Source organism: Manis javanica, chromosome 11 (genome assembly GCF_040802235.1).
Source record: "Manis javanica isolate MJ-LG chromosome 11, MJ_LKY, whole genome shotgun sequence".
In the NCBI taxonomy this organism is placed as follows: Eukaryota; Metazoa; Chordata; class Mammalia; order Pholidota; family Manidae; genus Manis; species Manis javanica.
The window spans coordinates 89,433,589-89,447,248 of NC_133166.1; the positions used below are offsets into that span (position 1 = coordinate 89,433,589).

General features: G+C 44.3%; 1 protein-coding gene across 20 annotated transcripts in view; it reads left to right on the forward strand.

Annotated features, from left to right (window-relative positions):
• The first annotated feature begins 3,094 nt into the window (after window positions 1-3,094).
• CACNA1E (calcium voltage-gated channel subunit alpha1 E) overlaps window positions 3,095-13,660 on the forward strand; it is a 581,675-nt gene continuing 571,109 nt past the window's right edge. For 6 of the 20 annotated variants that reach the window (XM_073216848.1, XM_073216862.1, XM_073216861.1 and 3 more), the window contains exons 1-3: window positions 6,338-7,815; window positions 9,181-9,277; window positions 9,955-13,330. The gene's annotated coding sequence lies outside the window, so the exon portion shown is untranslated. The other 14 variants (XM_073216857.1, XM_073216852.1, XM_073216846.1 and 11 more) reach the window with 14 other exon arrangements.

The following is a 13,660-nucleotide window of genomic DNA, read 5'->3' on the forward strand; positions in this document are numbered from 1 at the left end:
TCAGCATTTCAGCTCTACACCTTTCTCTCTGCTTTACGAAAGCATAAGGAAATGCAAGTGGGTGTACATGGGTAATCTTGAATTTAGTCTGAAAACCACAACGAATTCGCAACAATTAGTAACAATTTACTACCCAAAGTAGTCTACAGACTTTGTTGCCACACACCTGGAAGACTGCGATTTTACACTGCTGGTTTTTAATGCTGAGCAATGAAAGCTGATGAAGTACAAAGAGAAGCCATTGTTTCATGGGAAAGGTCTTTGACATCCTTCCCGGCTTTTACAGGCAGTGTCTGGTGCTGGATAGGTTTATGTGGCTGGGAGATGGAGGGAGAAGAATCCAGTTATGGAACTGGGTTCTTTCTCCTCTGTAGACACCTCAGAAAGCATCTACTTGCAGTAGCTCCAAACTGGAGTCTGGTCTGTGGGTCCCCTTTTCTTCAATTCATGTCCCGCTTTGGCTTACTAGTCTGCCCTGTATGTCCTAGCAAGTCACAGCCCTACCCCAGGCTTTGAGGCTGATCTTCAAGGTGTCCTTAAAATATGCTCTCTGGTCATCCACTCAGCTGTCACTAGGGTGCTCATTAGCTCCTGTTTTTTTTTTCCAAACATAACCTTTATGCTGGAGCTGAAATATGGAAAAGATGCTAGCAAGTTGAAATTTTGTAAATCAAATAATTTTGATTGCTGTGGGAGCTCACTATTTAAGAAATCCTAGGGTGAATTCTTTTGTAAATTGAGTCATCAGCCCTCTATTTTAAAAATTCAAGTTTTAATATAACATCTTCCTGAGGCAGATGAGTCCACTATTAAAAATTAAGATGCAAAGAAACTATTGAGTCTTCGGAGTCTCCTTCCATATTTAAATAGTGTTATGTAATCACAATTATCCGGCTCACAAGCAATTACACTAAGTATTAATGAAGGGACCCCACTCAAAAGCTGTGCCTTAGGGAAGCTTTTGCCTGAAAGTCAGGGTTAATGGCCCAGCCATTGTTTTAATGGATTTTCAATGAGGTGTGAAGATGACAGGCCAATAAGGGTGAAGTTTTATGACTCAGTTAAACAAGCATAATTATCGTCTTCCTATTAGTATCCTGACCTGTTTTTATTTCTTTACAATCCCTGCTGAACAGATTCCAGGAATGTTTATTAATTTATGTTTAACACAATTCAAAGAGCCCTTGTTAACTCAGGGTAAACATGCCTTATCTGGGCTGCTTTTGTGGGCGGGGCATTAATAAAGCCCCACCCTAAAGACGGTTCAGTGGGAGCCTGATGTCCATGGACGCCAGTGGCCAGCGCATTTCTGCTCTCCACCGTCTCTCTGCAGGCTCGCTGGCCCTCCAGATGCCTAGCACCTTCAGCCTTGTCATCTGAAGTGACCAGACCCCCGAACTTGGGAGGTATGTAGTGAGTGGTTACAAAATAAGCCTGGTATGTTTCCTGCCTCTACTTCTGTAAGTCTCTCATCTTTCTGTGAGATCTGTACCCAGCACCTGTGAGCGATCTTTCTGGGCACTCATCCCTCATTTTGAATCCACATCCTTGAGTCCAGAACCTGGCCTAAACCTTCACTGACTCCACCTCTACCACTTCAGAGGACTCAAATTTTGCTCCTGATTTCTATTTTCCTGGATGAATTCTCCTCTCTCAGAAAGACTGCAGTAACTCTTTTTTTTCTTGTTCTGAAAAATTGTCTCCTAACCCAGAGTTGGTACACTGGCCTCAGAGGCATATCTAGCCCACTGCCTGTTATTTTTTTAAATAAAGTTTTATTGTAACACAGTCATGCTCATTTATTTATGTATTGTCAATGGCTGTTTCCTGCTACAACAGCAGCTGAGTAGTTGTGATAGAGAAATTGTGGCCCTCCAGTCTAAAACATGCACTGTCTGGCTCTTAAATGAAAAAGTTTACTCTTCCTTGTCTGAATGGTTTGAATTAGGTCCTCTGAAAAAAATAAGTTGAGATCCTAACCCCTAGTATTTTAGAATGTGACCTTATTTGGACACAGGGTCTTTATAGAGGCAATCAAGTTACAGTGAGGTCATTAAGGTGGGCCCTAATCCAGTATGACTGTGTCCTTATAGAGAGGGGAAATTTGGACACCAAACATGTAACTGTATTTTCTTTGTGTTCTTGATGCTCCAGGCCTCAGTGAGCAGGGTGAGACTGCCCTCCCAAGTCTAGCCAATTCCTACAGACAGCAAATGACCTGCTAGTTTCAGCATCAACCCTTTTCAGGTTCCCAGACCCTATTCCAATGTGTGTGTGTGTGTGTGTGTGTGTGTCAGGGCGGGGGGGCGGTCTTCCCACACAGGACACCAAGCAATCCTCAAACACCAGCAGGGTGTTGGATAACTCAGCTCAATTCTGATACTGTCTGCCCAGAGACAGCACCAGATTCCCCAGGTTAAGGGCTCTGTCCTACAAGACTGCCCTCCACCCCCATAGCTCCAGAGGCTGGTCGCAAGTCCCAGGCTATTCTCTGTGCTTCAGACCTACCTGCTACAGATCAGAGGTTGCAAGGACCTTCCCCTTAGGTTCCATGAACTTGCCAGAGTGGCTCACAGAACTCAGGAAAACACATTTACCAGTTTAATACAAGATACAAGTTAACAGCGAGATGAAGAGAGACACAGGGCAAGGGCTCAAATGAAGGAGCTTCTGTCTTCATGGAGCTTGGGTCTGGCTCTGTTGGGTGTGGAAGCTCTCACCAACAGAGCAGCAGGATGCAATGAAAAGGAGACAGGTGCTTCTCCTGGGTTTTTGTGAGGCTTCATTGCATAGTCATGATTGACTAAATCTTTGGCCACTGGCTGATTCAGCCTCCAGCCCCAGCCCTTGGGTGGGTGGGTGGGGTCCAAAAGTCTCTCATTAACATGACAAAACACCCATTTCGCCTTTAAGACTGCAGTGTTTAAAAGAACTGTGGACCAAGACCAGAGATACCTGAGAAATCCTTACGTGGTCATTCAGATGACCACATATATAGTTCTTATAACTTATTATATTGCACGTGTGTAGAAGCGTACCTTTCATATGCAGACTAACCAGTCCAGAGCCCTACTCCAAGCCACCTCTGAATCTGGCTTTCACATCCAGGAGGCAGCAGAGAGCAGATTTGCTTTTTCTGCCTTCTAGGCTGAATCCCTGGAGCCTGTGACTTTATGACAAACTCACATGACAAATGAGAGTTTGCAGCTGTGGTTAAGTTAAGGCTTTTGGGAGAGTGTCCTTGGTTATCCAGGTGGTTCCCATGTAATCACAAAGGTCCTCTCAATAGCAAGCCTCCCCGAGCACACAGCGAGGTGGAAGCAGCTTCCTTCATCTGATGGGAATTTACTGTACGCCAGGGACCACTGGAGGACGCGGAGTATGTAAGATCTGAAAAATCAAAAGTTAGCATAAGTATAGCCATCTTAAAGGGTTAAACACCACCCTCTAGCCTAAGAGAAAGAAAATTATTAGAATCTTGAAAAACAAATTAGTCAGCCAGTGTTAAATGTAGTGACCTTCAGTTAGCTAACCTCAAATCAGTTAATCATGAACACCAGGTGGTGGGCAGCTGCGGCCTTCAGACTGCTAACCTTGGTCGGATAGTCATGCATACCAAGCTTATCTTGCTGAAACACTGTGTAAGAAAATACTGTCTTTTTGAAAATGCTATGCTATAAAAACCTCTGGCTTTGACTGTTCGGGGTCCTCGTTGAGACCCGCTGCGTCAGGCTAACTTGGACCCCAGCTAGCTGGTTCCTGAATAAATTCCTCTTGCTTATTGCATCAAGAGACGCCTTTCGTGAGTGATTTGGGGCGGCGTCCTCCTCTGGGAAAATCCAACATTTGGGGGCTCGTCCGGGATCATGCGCTCACCCCGCTTCACTCCCGAAGTCGCTCTTGGAGGAAGAGGTAAGATTAGTGGCACCTTGGTTTGTCTGTGTTCTGTTTTCTGTTTTTCAGTAAGACCGGTCAGAATTCTGAAAGGGTACCCATTGTCTGGCAGCTGTCCCGATCCCGTAAAGGGGTCGAGACTGCGGTCGGTAGACGTACTAGGAGCACCCCAGGCTGCAACCCTGGGGGACGCCTCGGGGAGGTTGGGAGGCCAGGGACGCCTGGTAGCCTCCCGTCTGTTTTTCTGGCAAGGTGAATCTGATGAGATAGGGTTGATTTTCAGGCGCCAGGAATATCAACCCTCTGCTTCCTTTCCGTTTCTGTTTAAGAATCTGAGAAAAAACAAAAAGCGGCCGCTGTGTGTCTAATCTGTGTGTGTCTCTGTTTTTTGTGTCTTTCACGTGCCTAATAAATGTTATACTGACAATGGAACAGACTCAGACAACCCCCTAAGTGTGTAAATAAATATATCTTTCTACCTCCAGATGGTATTAATGAAATTGATTTAAAGACAAGCGCTTGTGAAAATTGAGTATTCTAAAACTTCCAGAAAACCTGATAAAAAAGTGTTAAGCATTAATGCTAATTTGAGTTTGCCTGAGGCGGGCATGTCCTGGTAGTTGTCGGCTGCCTGAGTTTACCTAGAGTCATTTGAGTCATGTTATCTGCTAAATCTTTTAAGAATAGAATGCTTAGAAGCTTGGCTTTGTCTAGTGTTCAGTGGGGGTCTTGTGAGTAGGCTAGCGTAGTTGTTGCAGGTAGGTGAGCTGGATAAGTGTGGCAAGTGAACACCTTTTTAATTGTGTGTTGCAGTGTGTATGCCTACCTGCAGCCTGAGAATCTTTGTAGTAACTTAAAGCCTTAGAGTTTTGTTAAGTTGAGAAGATGTGCTCTGTGTTTGCTGGGAGATTGTGCTGTGAAGCTCATGGTTGCAGAAATTGTAGAATGTGTTCGTAAGTTTGTCAGTCTAGGAAATGTTGGTTTGACAGTTTGCAGTGTCCTGCTTCTCAGTGTTCACTGGAGCTTGAAGTTTCTAATAGTTTTGAGTTCTGGTTAGAACTGCTTAAAGTGATAGAGAGGGCATTTCTCTATGCTGGAAGATGTATGTTTTAATGAGAGAAAGTGTAAAGAACGGAAATTCGTTTTGTTGAAAGTAAAAGAGAGTGGTTGTTCTGAAGTGCAGCTATTTGTTTAAAGAGAGAGAACAGTGAATGTAAAAAGAAAGTTGTAGAAGGCTTGTGGAAGAGTTGGTATAGTCATGCTATGTGAAATTGAAGCGAGTAAGTCTTGGTATCGAGTGTACAGCAGAATTAGAATTTTGTTTTCAGTTAAAAAGACAAAGTTTTCTTTAACTGTTAGTCTGCTCTTAATGTTGAAAGATCAAAGCAGTTTCTCATGCTTAAAGTCTCAGTGAGTTGCCATGAAATCGTAATATTAAAAAGACTAAAAGCTAAAGTTTGTTAACAACTGTATAACCTTTATTTGCCTTTGAAATATTTTGTTATTAAAAATGATTGCATGGCCTGAAAAATTGAATTCCTAAGCAGAATGGTAACAAAGCTTTTTTCAGCTGATTAAATGCACTTAGTTAACAAACCAAAATTTATTCTTAAAAATTAAACTGTAGAATCTGGACAAGATTATGTTTCTCCCAGAAAAACAGGTTTCACTGTAAAGGTTTAGATGGACGAACGTGTGACCACTTTTGAGAAAAGTTGTAATAGATTTTTTGAGAACCACCAGGTCTTCTTGTTTAATTTATATGCTGTATGTTTTAAAAAACATGGGGGACTCTCCATATTTTTTAATGCAAATGATCTTAGAGCTTTTAATAGAATTTGCACAGCAGCTCTATCTACTATTAAAGAGTAAAACATTCTTGAAGCTTTCAGGGAAGACCTGTAGACTTAAGCACTTTCTCTGCTTTTTTGTATCTGGTCTTAGACACTTATGCTGAGTTATGTTCTTATTATTTTCACTGTTTGTAAGCTATTGATTGTAAGCCAAAGGTCATCATTTCTCAGTCCCTAAATGAAGAAGTAAAATGCCTGATCTCTTTCATCTCAAAGCATATTTCTGGTCATATCTGAATATCTGTGTGAAAGAAAGAGACATTTAAATTTGAGATTCTGCTTAAACTTTTAAGTTGAATTTGACTATAGCCATATTCATTCTTTGTATGTATCCCTAACAGGTCTTTTGTATGCCTAGTGATATTATACTCTGCCTTGAGTTTAGACAGTTCTTTCAGCTAAATGTGAATTCTTATTGTAGCTTTTTTTCCCTTCCTGAAGATGAAAGCAGAAGAATCTACCATCTGCTACCATTCTCTCCATTCTCTCAAGAATGCTTGGTGACCTAGAATTATTTTGACTTTCTATATATTGTCTTTTAAAACTGACAGCAGCAGTCTCCCCTGCTGCCCCACCTTTTTAAGGTATCTCGTTTACTGTGCTGGGTATATAGATAATAAATGTGTAATGATAGACAGTTCTAATAGAATTAAATGAAAAAAAAGTGCTTTTACCTCTAGTTAACTCTGACATTTTCCAGAGGGCCCCTGGAACATGTCAGAAGAATCTTTTCTCACTAGAGAAAGTATTTGACTAATTTGGCTTATTTATCTGATATATATATATATTTATTTACCAGGAAAGCACTGTCAAAGAGAATGATGCTAAACTTTGTTACTGAATGTTTTGTATTACAGAAATATCAGAATTTCCTTATGTCAACTGTTTTACAGTAAGCTCTCATCAGATCTTTAACCATTGTCACTTGTAAGTCTTTTGTCATTTATAGTATTATCCCTAAACTGGTAAAGAACTAGATTTCAGCAGAACAGGTATTAGTTACATAAGATTACATGAACTAAAGAAAATGATTTTGTGTCTTTTTGTTTCAAATGTTGCTGATAAAGTGTTTTAACCTTGTTCTCTTAAACTGACAACAGTTTAGTAAATGACTATCTTTATAAGCAGAATTGAAACATCCTTCTCTCTACTTGATCCCTCCAGAGTTTAAAAATTTTCAGTGACTGTTTTTGTATTCCATGGCAGTATGTTTATTTGCACGAGTTCAATAAGAATCTGCTTTCCTTGTGAGAAGACTACTTAAGAACACTGGTTATACTGCCAAGGCTTTGACTGGAATGTCATACCTGAGAGACATGTGCATAGACTCAGATGTGAACAACTTTAAGGAACTAAGATTGACTTTATAAAGCCAACAAAGCCCCTTAGAAGAACTGGCCTGGTACCTTGCTTACAGAGTTCCCAGCAGGCTTACCAGGTGAGTAAAGAAAGTCACTTCCTGGCAGGTGCAGAGACCTTGAGAAGAGAAGAATTCATCCAAATCTACAGGTACTGCAGGCAAAGCCTGATGGCAAGTCTGGCTTGGCTGTCTGGCCTCAAGAGGCCTTTAAAAGTTCAATCTGAAATTCCTTACAAAAAGTTCCAGCAAAGCATATTTAAAAGAGCCTGTGTAATCAATTGCTCTTCTTGTTGCACCTGTGCAAATAATCAAGCCAGCTGTTAATTATTTTCTTAACCTAGTTACTTCTAGTAAAAATGAGAGTGATTTTAGAGAGAAGTATCGTTTCAATAATGCAGCCTCCTTCCAGAATAAAAAATCCAACTCCAGATGTTGCTACATAACCTAATAACACAATTTGTTTTATCTTGCCTAGAAGCCACAAAACTGCAAATAGTAATAGAAATGAAACCCAGAATAGAAGCGCCAGCCTTCTGAAGCCCTCTCAACTGACCAGTGATGGAGACCTAGCTGCACCCTTTACTGCACCCCCTTCTCAGCACGAAGCAGCCAGAGCGGTCATCGCCCCTTTTCCCTAGCAGCAGCTAGAGTCTCTATCTGTAGAAGAAAGAATGAGACCATACCCATAGCCTTCCCTGGTAAAAACAGGTATTTAATCCCTCCTCCCAAGGGATAGTAGGCTTGTAACACTGGAGTGACCCCATGTGTCTCTACTTCTGCCTTCAACTCCTCCCGTGATTTCTGTATCATGGTTCAGCTGGTGCCCAAGTTGATGTATCATGATGATCTCTCATTCGTAGCTGAATTTGAACCTAGGCGTAGATATAGAAGAGAGCCGGTCTCGCTGACCTTAGCTGTATTGTTAGAAATAAGTGTCGCGGCCGGAGTGGGAACGGGGACAGCCGCTATTGTCCAAGGGAACCAACATTATGAAAGACTAAGGACAGCTATTGATAAAGACCTAAAAACCATAGAGCAATCTATTACAAAACTTGAAGAATCTCTGACTTCCCTCTCTGAAGTAGTGTTGCAGAATAGACGAGGGCTGGATCTGCTGTTCCCAAAAGAAGGAGGACTGCGTGCAGCTTTAAAAGAAGAATGCTGCTTTTATGCAGATCATTCCGGAATAGTAAGAGATTCAATGTCAAAGCTTAAAGAAAGGCTAGACCAGAGAAAGAGAAAACGGGAAGCCAGCCAAGGGCTATTTGAATCTTAGTTCACTAGAATCCCCGTAGTTTACAACCCTGATATCCACTCTGGCTGGGCCCTTACTCATCCTTGTGTTGCTCCTCACTTTAGGACCCTGCATACTAAATCGGCTGATAACTTTTGTTAGAGAAGGAGTGAGTGCCGTTCATGTACTAATGTTGAGGCAACAATATCATTCACTCACCCAACAAAGAGACACAAACATTCCATGATTGGAATGTCCCTAAAGAGAAGTGGGGAAATGTAAGATCTGAAAAATCAAAAGTTAGCATAAGTACAGCCATCTTAAAGGGTTAAACACCACCCTCTAGCCTAAGAGAAAGAAAATTATTAGAATCTTGAAAAACAAATTAGTCAGCCAGTGTTAAATGTAGTGACCTTCAGTTAGCTAACCTCAAATCAGTTAATCATGAACACCAGGTGGTGGGCAGCTGCGGCCTTCAGACTGCTAACCTTGGTCGGATAGTCATGCATACCAAGCTTATCTTGCTGAAACACTGTGTAAGAAAATACTGTCTTTTTGAAAATGCTATGCTACAAAAACCTCTGGCTTTGACTGTTCGGGGTCCTCGTTGAGACCCGCTGCGTCGGGCTAACTTGGACCCCAGCTAGCTGGTTCCTGAATAAATTCCTCTTGCTTATTGCATCAAGAGACGCCTTTCGTGAGTGATTTGGGGTGGCGTCCTCCTCTGGGAAAATCCAACAAGTACAGCAGTGAACAGCACAACAGAGTTCCCTGCCCTTGTGGTGTTCACAGCCTCCTGGAGGAAGACAGATAGGAAACAGGCAATACTTGTATTTCAGGTGGTGGTAAGTCCTGTGGAAAAAATCGGCAAGGTGAGGGCCTGATAAGGTGTGGTTTGAGCCATTGGAAATCTCGGAAGGAAGAACAACATTCCAGGTGGGGGCAATACGAGGAGGACCAAGGCTTGCGGGTGGGAGCAGGCCGGGCACTTTCAGGGGCTGGGAGGAGCCCAGTGGCCTGGAGGGAGTGGAGGGGCAGTGGTAGGAGACCGAGCGTGCGTGGAGGCAGAGAGTGGCTGGTGTGGAGGCTCATGGACTTTAGGCCACATGACAAGTGAGCCTTTGGAGGGTTTTGAGCAGAGGAGTGAGTTGTTCTGAGTATTAAAAGGCTCCTTCTAGGAGACTTCAGATGCCGCCTCCCTCTGTTCTGCAGCTGGGCCCACTGAAGAGTCGGCCTTCAGCTAAATCATGAGGAAGACAGAGAAACACATCTCTGTGCTCCATCCTCCTCTTTGTTGGCCTATTTCTCCTAATTAGTGGAACCACCTGGCCTATGGGTGACCTTCTCCCTCTTCATTTGCATGGCAGTCCCCTACCCCCAATACCTTATCAATTATTTTACACCTTAGTGAAATCAAGGATATGTATCACATTACTTTCTCCAAGTTTATGACTTGTATTGTGCTCCCAAAAGATATGTGAACGTTCTAATCTCCAGGACCTCAGAATGTGACCTTATTTGGAAGTCAGGTCATTGCAGATGCAGTTAGTTAGGATAAGGTCATTATGGAGTAGGGAGGGCTCTTAATCTAGTATGTCTGGTGTCCTTATAAGAAGCTGATGTGAAGATGGAAGGAAAGAGCACCTATGGTGAAGATAGGCTGGAAAGGCAGCTGTGGGCCGAGGAACGCCAAGGACGGCCGAAGCCTCGGGAAGCCAGGAAGAGACGAGGAAGGATTCTCCTCGGGAGGCTTCTGAGGGAGCAAGACCCAGCAGAGACCTTGATTTCAGGCTTCCAGACTCCAGAACGGTGAGAGAATGCATTTCTGTTGTAAGCCACCCAGTTTTCATGGCAGCCCGAGGAAACCAATACTAGACATTACCTTTTCTAGGGTCTTACTTCTAACTGTGAAATTTAAGATCTTATCCCATCCAAAGAAATGTCCAGCATCCTATTAGCCTACTAATCAGACTTTACTGGCAGATGATAACGGTTCATTTTGGGGGGATCCTGGGGCCGAATGAGAATTTCAGAAGGGCCCCTTTCTCTCCACTGCCTGGAGATGCTTGTCTCTGGGGAGTGGGGTGGTGAGGGAGGAGGCAGCTGGCGCCCTCCCCACTGAGGGGGGTTTGGCTTGAGGACAGGTAGTGTAGGTTTAGGAAGGGGAAGACATAGGGCTCTCAGTCCTGGGCCATGGTAGAGAGGGCAGATGAGGGCAGCCTGGAGTCTGAAAACATTTGAAGCCCAAACCTTGCCTTTTTATCTGTTTGTCGGAGGATTAAGCTGTCCCCAGCTATTAATTACTGAGCCTTTCCCTGCACAGGTCTGTTCACTGGCCAGGGATACGGTGTGATCAAAGCAGAGTCCCCTTCAAATAAACACTGTAGGCAAATGTGCAGCATTATTCACAATAGCAAATGGTACAACAACCCAAGTGTCCACTGGCTGACCAATAGCTAAACAAAACATGGCATAGCCATATAACGGACTTTTATTCAGCCATAAAGGGAATGAATTACTGTGGTCTGCTGCAACACAGATGAACCTCAAAACCATGGTGCTAAGTGAAAGTCAAGCACGAAAGATCACATATGTATGATTCCATTTATATGAAATGTCCAGAATGGGTAACTCCGTGGAGACAGCCCAGTAGTGATTGCCAGCAGCTGGGGCAGGGAGTGATGGGAAGCCACTGCTCTGGGTATGGGCTTTCCTTTGGGGGTGATGGAAATGTTCTGAAACTAGGCAGTGGTGATGATTGCACAACATTGTGAATGTATTTAAAAGTCGCCAAACTGCACATTTTAAAATGGTAAATTGGGTTATTTTAACACACACACACACACACACACACCCAAAACCCAGGGTTCCTGCCCCCGTGTACAAGTGAGAGGAGACAGACAATTAACGAAGAAATACATGTTTAAGGTAAGTGCTGTGAAGACAAAGAAGACAGGTTAAGGGGACAGAGAGTGACAGAGGTGCTATTTTATAGGGTGGTCACTGTTGGCCTTTCTGAGCAGGATGTGAGGGAGAGAGCCTAGGACGAGGTTGAGAGGGGAATCCTTCCAGGCTGCTGAGGGAGCAGAAAGGGCAAAGGCCCTGAAGGGATTATTGGGGAACCCACAAAGTCCAGCAGGAGAGCTCAGTGAGGCATGCAGAGGGCCTGTGGGCGGTGCCCCAGGAACCCTGGGGGCGGGGCCAGGAGCGAAGGGGCGGGGCAAGCCTAGAGCCCCGGTCAGCCAGGAGTCAGCCGGGAGGTGGAGCAGAACACGACTTGTCTGCAGAATGCACGGGAGGAGGGGACAGTAAAGCTTTTCTCCGCTGGCTGGCTGGTGGGCTACACAAGTGATACTAATGAGAGTCAAACAGCGTCTCTCTTGTTTTGGTTACCAAGCAGCCCAGTCATGACTAAGCAGGGGTGTGACTATGTGAGGATTTTTGATGTGCTTTTTGTGCACAGTGCCTAGGTATGTTCATTTATTTTTCATTCAGATTCGTATTGAATGGCATACTGCATTTCGCATGGGTGGGGTCTCCTGCCTGGAGCTCCTGGACCCCCTCACCCTGTTTTCTTCCCCATTGCACAGTCTTACCCTTATCCCACATAGGCCTCGGTGGCTGGGATGATTAATTTCTGCGTCAGCCTGTGTAGACCATGGTACCCAGTGAGTGATTCAATCAAACAGTGACCGAGTGCCGCTGTGAAGGTATTTTGTAGATGTGGGAAATGTCTAATATCAGTTGACTTTAAGTCTTTGTCATCCCCTCTCTCCAGGTGCAGGGTCTTGCATGTTTCCTTCACAGCTGTGTCCCCACTGGCTAGAACAGTGCCTGACAATAGTAAGTGGTCAGTTAGTACTGGGCAATGATTAGGTCTTCAAAATCCTTTGTTTGTGTGGTTGTTGGCAGTTTGAAAATCAAGAGAGAAAGAAACCAAAGAGAAAGAGGGAAAAAAAAGGGCACAATTGTCTATCTGAGCAAGAGATTTCCCAGTGGGGCCCACTGCTGCATGTCCTGCTGCTGAGCCTGTGTCTGTTTGCAGCTGAGAAAAAGTGAGGCAGTGAAGAAAGTTCACAAATTTAAATACAAGTTCAGGTTCTAGTAACATGCATGCCTCTGGCCGCCGGCTGGTGTAATCCAGGCACGAATACATGCAGCTGGGGCAGTTCGTGTCCCCAGGTGCACAGGACTCCTGCTTCGGGCACCTTGGAGGTGGCTGGTGTGGTGTGAGGGCCAAACAAGGTTGGTGTGGCCTTTTGTTTCCCAAGTAATTGTTTTAAAGCAAGGGTGTGAGGAGGATCCAGGTGTGTGGGAAAATGAGAAGGATACAAGCTCTGATGTCTGTTTGTTTGTACTAACCCCTAGCTCCCAAACAAAGCCTCTTGTTTCAGAATATGTCCCAAATGGGTTTGCAATTAGGAAGAGTCTGTAGGAGCTTATGAAACACCAGCTCTCCATGCTGCTTGGCTCTCAGCAGCCACAGGCCATCTGGGTTTGCAGCAGGATGTGGGGGCTTGGGGTGGGGTCTACGAATGAAAAGGATCAAGTTGACATTGGTTGGGGCTGCGAGGGATTTGGGTTTCCAGATTCTGTGTTCACTTAATTACATTCACAGACCATCCCGACCTCTGTCTTCTGTGCAAAGGTTAAGGCCAAGTCAGCTGGGTTGACCAGCAGAAGAATAAACCTGAGCCAGTGGCAGGAGAACGCTTCCCTCTCCCTGGCAGCCCTAACTGGGACTTTGCTGGCTTGGAAGGACATTGGCCTGAAGAGGATGGTGTGGTTGGGGGCCGGGAGAGCAAGAGGGCCAAAGAAAATTCCATTTATATGTGTTGTCCAACTGGTACCCACTCCGTGTTACCGCTTCCACTTTGCAGAAGAGGAAGCTGGCTCGGAAGGCTTGAGCTGTCTGAGTGATGAAGCTGAGCCCTGGGCCCGGCTCTGTCCCATTCCAAAGACCACCTTCCTCCCAAACTTGCTGCTCAGGTGGGATGAGATTCTCTGCTATAAGATTTGAGGGGAGACACATAGAACCTCGCTTTTGCCTATTTTCTAAGAGAATGCCCTAAGAAAATAAATGCAAGTTCTCCCCTAGAGAAGCCTCTTCTTCAGAAGAGGTAGGTAGCAGAAAAAATACCATGTTTATTATTTTACTTTTTGGACACATGGAAAGACTATTTCTGAGCTTCCGCTACAGTAAGGTGGTGGTGGGGGGACTGAGTTTCTGGCCAATGGAAGGGGCTAAAGGGACAAACACCCCTGCTCGCACAGTCTAAAATCTGCATACCATCCTCTATGTCCTTTCTTCCCACCTGC